Source organism: Nylanderia fulva, unplaced genomic scaffold (assembly GCF_048542155.1).
Source record: "Nylanderia fulva isolate GAGA-0341 unplaced genomic scaffold, ASM4854215v1 Scaffold503, whole genome shotgun sequence".
In the NCBI taxonomy this organism is placed as follows: domain Eukaryota; kingdom Metazoa; phylum Arthropoda; class Insecta; order Hymenoptera; family Formicidae; genus Nylanderia; species Nylanderia fulva.
In genome coordinates, this window is record NW_028190592.1 from 47,501 (window position 1) to 53,995 (window position 6,495).

Sequence of the window (6,495 nt, forward strand, 5' to 3'; positions counted from 1 at the left end):
TGGACGCGACGCGGCACCTCGGGATAAGCGGATCCTCCCAAACACCACATTTCCCTGCGGCGGAACCGCGGGATTCGGTGCTGGGCTCTTTCCTGTTCGCTCGCCGCTACTAAGGAAATCCTGGTTAGTTTCTTTTCCTCCGCTTAATAATATGCTTAAATTCAGCGGGTAATCTCGCCTGCTCTGAGGTCGTCGCATAGTGAGTTTTCGTAGCCGTTTGCCTCCTCCGCGTCGCTCATCGTCGTCTCTCCTCTATAATATATATTAATAAGAGGGAGAGAGAGAGAGCGTCGAACGAGAGAGCAGCAGCGGCAGCACACGAAATACGCGAGAAGGCAAATCGCCGGGGCGCTAACCGCACACACACTCGTTGGTGGTAATGGAGACGATATATCGCGGGGTTCGAGATTCTCGGCTCTCCCTTCTCTTTTATATACGAAAATTCGGGGCGGAATCGATTCGACGAGTACACGACGCGGCGCGCCGGTCCCCTTTTTTCGCTTTACGAAAATTTCGTGGACTCGGACACGCGGTCGGCTCGCGATTCAAAACCCTTCTCCGTAAAGAGGTAAAGGATTACGAATGCTCTCTCCGCCGGACGACGACGCGCCGTATATTTCTCCGTAATACCGTTATGTGTGCGGGCAAGGGCGCCTCGGCATAAGACGCGCGAGCGCTATCGCACCGAGAGACGCGGCACAGAGTGCGAGAGCAGTCCGGTCAGTCTGTGTGATGTACGGAGAGGAGAGACGGTGAGACAAGCGCTACCTACTTTCGGGAGACAACGACGCACGCGCCGCTCTAGGGAAAGCGGTGCCATTCACCGTCCTGACCCTTTTTTTGGCCGTTTGTTGCTCCCTTCGCGCGCGCTCTTACTCTCATCCCATTTCTCCTCGGCTCTCGCGTACACACACGACTTGGATACACAAACACGCTCCACCTCTTAATTCGCGCAGCATTCTCTGGGCGCGCGTTCGCCAACGTTTTACACGCTTGTGCGCTTCTCCTCCTCATTATTATTATTATTATTTCGGTGTGTCATTTCAGACGACGCCAGGATTTGCACCGCGGGCCGGTCGGCGCGGCACAGACACCTCGGGCGAACGTCCAACGATCGCTCGTACGCCCATTGTAAGCGTTGCACAGGGGCACAGGCGACGCGCGCGGCCATTCTCTGGTCGCCCGCGTCGTGGCCGTGCGCGCTTTTCGGGCGCAAGCAGTTTAGGGGTACTAAAACGACCCTCAGCCAGGCGTGGTCCGGGAATTGTATCCGTGGACCGCAATGTGCGTTCGAAATGTCGATGTTCATGTGTCCTGCAGTTCACAAGTTGACGCGCAATTAGCTGCGTTCTTCATCGACCCACGAGCCAAGTGATCCACCGTTCAGGGTAATCGTTCGAAATTTTTGCGTTCGCGAAGAAACGCGCTTCTCGTTCAACCATCGTGGTCTCTTCTCTCGGACGAGAGAGAGAATAATCGTGGTGGCTCTTCGATCAGCCTGTCCGCGCGCGTCCGAGGACGCGCGCGGACCGCCGCCTCCCGCCAGGGAAGGCTACGGCACAAAGATAGAGTTGTGTGTTTCTCGTTCGGAGCGTCTCTCCCGCAACGGGAGAGCCGGGGCGGAAGCTCTTTGAAGAAACCGTCGGACCGACACAGTTGACAGATTGGTCGAAATATCATCGATCCCTTCTCTGTGTTATATATATATTATAATAATATATGGGGGTCCTCTCGCTCGGCACTCGCGGTCGCACACCGTGTGTTCTTCGGCACGCTGACCGCTGCCCCCGCGACAACGGGGAGGGCGCGCGTCGACGAACGTCGTGGGGTGCTGCACACACGGCGTGGCGCGGGCCAGAGGTTACCACCGGTTCCGCGCACCAGTCCGAAGACTCATAAATCATTCAATCGGTAAGAGAGTAGCGAACGGGGCGGTTGATGTGTACAACGGGCAGGGACAGGGACGTAATCAAACGCGAGCTTAGACTCGCGTTCCTGGGAATCTCGTTCATGGGGAACAATTGCAAGCCCCAATCCCTAGCACGAAAGAGGGGTTTAGCGGTACCCCGGGCCTTTCGGCCAGGGAACACAACGCTGATTCCTTTAGTGTAGCGCGCGTGCGGCCCAGAAACATCTAAGGGCATCACAGACCTGTTATTGCTCAATCTCGTGCGGCTGAAGCACGCCTGTCCCTCTAGAAGATTGTTGTACGTTAGTAGTAAAAACCCGCCAGCCGAAGCCGGGGGGGCCTTCGCGATACCTTTAAGTACGCCTTTTTAGCGGGGCTAGAGTCTCGTTCGTTATGGGGAAACAGACAAATCGCTCCACCAACTAAGAAGGGCCCATGCACCACCCCCCCACCGAATCAAGAAAGAGCTATCCAATCTGTCAATCCTTCCGGGTTTTGGGCCTGGTGAGGTTTCCCGTGTTGAGTCAAATTAACCCGCAGGCCCACACCTGGTGGTCCCCTTCCGTCAATTCCTTTAAGTTTCAGCTTTGCAACCATATTTCCCCCCGGGAAACCCCAAAAAGGGCTTTTTTTTTTCCCCGGGAAGCGGGCCCGCCGAGTCATCGGAGGAACTTCGGGGGGGATCGCTAGCTGGCATGGGTTTTATGGTTAGAACTAGGGCGGTATCAAATCGCCTTCGAACCTCTAACTTTCGTTCTTGTTAATGAATTAGGGAGAGAATGAGAGCATGGGAAGTGAGTGAGAATAGCGTGTATGAGGTAATTGTGCAAGACTCCTTTAAATTTCCTGTTTACGAGACGAACAAAATTTCAAAGAGTGGCGAGTGAGAAAAAACTGGACATTGGGGGAGAATATGAGGAACAGATGATGAAAATTTTGAGCAAAAATGAGAGATACATGGGAAATGATGAGTGTATGCTCGAGCGAGTCGGGATTTAGCCTTTTAGGGCGGAAGTGGAATGAGCATGCGAGCGTGAGTGCAAAAAAAATGTTGAAAGAGGCGTGATTGAAAAGGTACAGGAGGAATGGAAAACGAGTGAGAAAACAAAAAGAAAAGAGTTAGGCGGTAATAGGAGAGCGGATGATGCAAGTGCGAGTGTAAACAAGTGAGGAAGAGTAAAGGAGAGAATGATAAAGCTTTGTGAGAAAGTCACTGAATGTGCGTGTGAAAGGGGTTTTTTGGGGAGGAAAGTTAGGAATGGAGGGTTGTAGCGATAGCGTGAGCGATGAGCGAGAGTAATTTTAAAAAAGAATAAGAGAGAGGTGTGGCCCCATTTTAAAGATGCTGGTAAAGGTTGAGCGCCTCGCCAAGAAAGGGCCCAAAGATCATTTGTACGATGGGCCGAATGATATGGACGAGTGAAGTGTTAATGGGGAGAAATGTATGAGAGGAGCTTGAAAGGGCGGGGTGGATGAGAGAGATTTATGGATCGTGTGCGTTGTTTGTGAGTGGGAATGCGAAGAAAGAAAAAAAAAGTGCAACCTGGGGAAAATGTGATATTAAGAAGTTACGAGGGCAATAAGAAATGTGCTTGTAGTGACGGACGGTTTTTGGGCATTGGATGGCCCTAGGGTGAAAGAGTTTTTCAGGGTGCTGGGGGTGCCAAAAGTGGCTTCGCATTTGGCCCACATGATGCGGCATGCCCAAAAAGGAAAGACGGTGCCAAAAAATGTGGATGTGTAGGACACATGTTTGGAGGTGATTCTAAAAAGGAAAGTGTGTTTTTAGAAACTGTAAAATGAAAGGGACCAAATATGATCACTCGGTTCTGTCCGAAGTGTGTCCGGAACGTGAGGGCGTTAGAGAGAGAGAGGAAAACAGAATAAAGGAACGAAAAAGAATGGTGGTGAATGGGTTGCAGGATAACGGCCAGAGAGCGTAGCGGTTTTTTGGGTGATCTGTGGGTAAGATGATGCGTGAAGTCGAGTGAGTGTAGCATCCCGACCCAAAAAGACACGTATGAAAGGCATGGACGTGTGGTGGGCTTGCCCTAGGTAGGATGTGATTGGGTGCGAAAGTGGGACGGTGAAAACACAGTGGTGGTAAAGACTTTAGGTTTGACGTGATGGGCGTGGAGAGAGTGTACGGAAAAGCTTGGAGTGAGTGTTTTGGGGTTTAAAGGGGGACTTTGGCGAAATGTATGTGGTGTCCATGTATTGCCAGTAGGGGAAGGTAAAAAGCCGGACTTGGCGTACATGGACAGAGTATGTGGGGGGAAGGGCGGGAGGGAAAACGTCTGCTGATATTAAAGGAGCGAATGCCGTCTCTCCTTGTGGTATAGAAGGAGTGGAGGCAGCAAAGAGAGTGAAGGCGTGGTTAGAGTGGTAGAGTGATTGAGGAATGGATGATTGCGAGGGGGGGATGAATGTTTTTGAATGGCCAAAACGAGTTTTTTTTCGTTCAGGCGGGCCCGGGAAGGGGGAGAGTGACATCGATGTCACTTTTCGTGAAAAGGCGTTTTCGGAAATGGAGGGTTTCCGGTTGAGTGGAAAGTTTAAAACCCGATGGGCGAGTGAGTGACATAACGTATTGTTTAAACGGATGGTACACAGAGAGAATGTAGGTACGAATGAGGGAAGCGTTTGTGGGGTGTGCAAGGACGTTAGACTGGGAAAGCTATGGTTTATATGCGAGAGAGTGCGTTAGAGGATGCAGCAAGGGGCCATGACCGAAGCGGATGGAGCAGAGCTGTGTAGAGCGAATGATGAAAAGGATCCATAGGTGCGAATGATCGAGGATGAAGAGGTGTAAACCTTTTTGTATGCTTTGGAAACTTGTGTGGTGGACGGATGAGCTTGAGAAACTGAAAGAAGGGCTGTAGGAAAGGGGCAGGGGCGTGCCTACCAGCCCTGCGAGAAAAGAGGAAAAGGAAGCCGGTGAAGAAAGAAGGAAGAATAAGTAGTTTTGCGAGGTTAAGAAGGAAATGCGAGAAGGGTGAAAAAGGGGGGGAATTGGAAGGATTTGTTGGGTGGGCTGGGAAGAGGGATCATGGAGCGAGTTGTATATAAGGGTGCAGGGGAAAAGGTGATGTAGGGTAAGATTAAGGGGCATAAAAAAGTGGGTGGGTATAAAGTGACGAGTACATGGAAGAAAGAAGCGCGGATGAGCTAATGAAGAGATTTTCCCGGCACAAAGCCACAAGGGGGGGGTACCCCGGAAGTGGGCCGATAGACGCAGGGGAAGGGAGACGTTGAGGAAGGAAGAAAAGCAGTTTGAAGGAGCGAAGTGGATGTGGAAATGAGATCGATGGAAAGTGGGTAAGCACCCGGTATGGAAAGGTGGGGAGTGCTGAGATGTTGCGAGCGATTTGGCGTGCTGTCCCGGTATGGATGAAAAGAATGTATGATTTGTCGAATACAGCGTGTTTCCCCCCGGCCCTGGAAGATGCGCGGGGGGGGGTAGTGTTATTGAAGTCCCCCGAAAATAAACCTAGGTGGACCCGGGTTTAAGGCCCATTTGACTGCTGTCGTGCGGGGAAAGGGTTGGAGCGAATGATGGTTCGAAGATCGAGCGAACGATGTTCCCGAGGAACATAGGCCGACCACTGCCTGGGAGGTGTAGGCCTCCGAAAGCTGGGAGTGGTCTCGGCCACGAAGATCCAACCAGTGATCTTGACTGGTACCACGGGAGTCGGGTTGCCCAGGGGGATTCGTCCCTCGTCCCGGCAATTGAGGTCGGACTCGTGGGGGTAGTGGTTGAAGCCGCATGCTGGTTAGGGGCTCTCGGGCCTCGACGGGTGAGCAGCGTATCTGCTCGGGCACCAGTCCTGCACAGCTGGTAGAGCGTTGGACAGGCGCTCGCCCCAACCGGTGGGTTGCCGAAGAGTCCCTACAAACTCGGAGGGCGCTACTGGTAGTTCCTGGCCTGCTGGAACGAGCTGATTGGGCTTATCCCAATTCCGCACCCATGGGGGTCGTGTGATTAAGCTCTCTGAGCAGGTACCGCACGTTAAATCAACCACGGACATCTGTTCCTATCTACTTTCCCCAGGAGGCTACTGACGATTCGACAGTAGTACGGGCATGACGCACCCGGGGCCCCGAGGTCCCTTTCAAGCCAGGATGGGAGGCATCGTGTCTGGGGCTGCATGGCCGCGGGGAGGTTAAGTTGCGCGACCGCAAACGATCCCCCAGGGGCACCTGGCGCAACCTCTGTGGTATATAAGTCGCCTTATCCAGGTGATGGAGGCTCTGCCTAAGTGGACATTTTTTTTCCTGCCATACTTGTGGGATATACATGGAAAGAACAAAACTCAAACAAAAACACAAAAACTTGGCTGATACTTTGGTAACGACTAATGCTGGCACGAAAGTAACCGAAACTCTGAACGCCGAAAAAGAGAGAAAAAGAGAATTGCTGTTTGCGCGAAGGGGATCTGTAAGTAGATCACCACCTCCTTCGGGTAGTACCCAAAAAGACACTGAAGAGACGCATGAAGGGAACACAAGGCTGAGTGATTCTGAAAATGAGAAGGATGGATATGAAAGATTAGAACAGAGCACAGGAGTAAATGAAGTAGAGGAGA

The 6,495-nt window shown here is 52.1% G+C and overlaps 2 non-coding genes across 2 annotated transcripts in view; both read right to left on the reverse strand.

The window, feature by feature from the left end:
- LOC146721294 (large subunit ribosomal RNA) overlaps positions 1 to 192 on the reverse strand; it is a 4,049-nt gene extending 3,857 nt beyond the window's left edge. The window contains exon 1 of the ribosomal RNA XR_014925733.1: positions 1 to 192. This exon is cut by the window's left edge and continues 3,857 nt beyond it. This is a non-coding gene — a ribosomal RNA (large subunit ribosomal RNA).
- A 1,044-nt stretch (positions 193 to 1,236) lies between these two features.
- LOC146721295 (5.8S ribosomal RNA) lies at positions 1,237 to 1,391 on the reverse strand. Its single transcript, XR_014925734.1, has one exon. It is a non-coding gene; the product is annotated as a 5.8S ribosomal RNA (ribosomal RNA).
- Between the last annotated feature and the right edge of the window lie 5,104 nt (positions 1,392 to 6,495).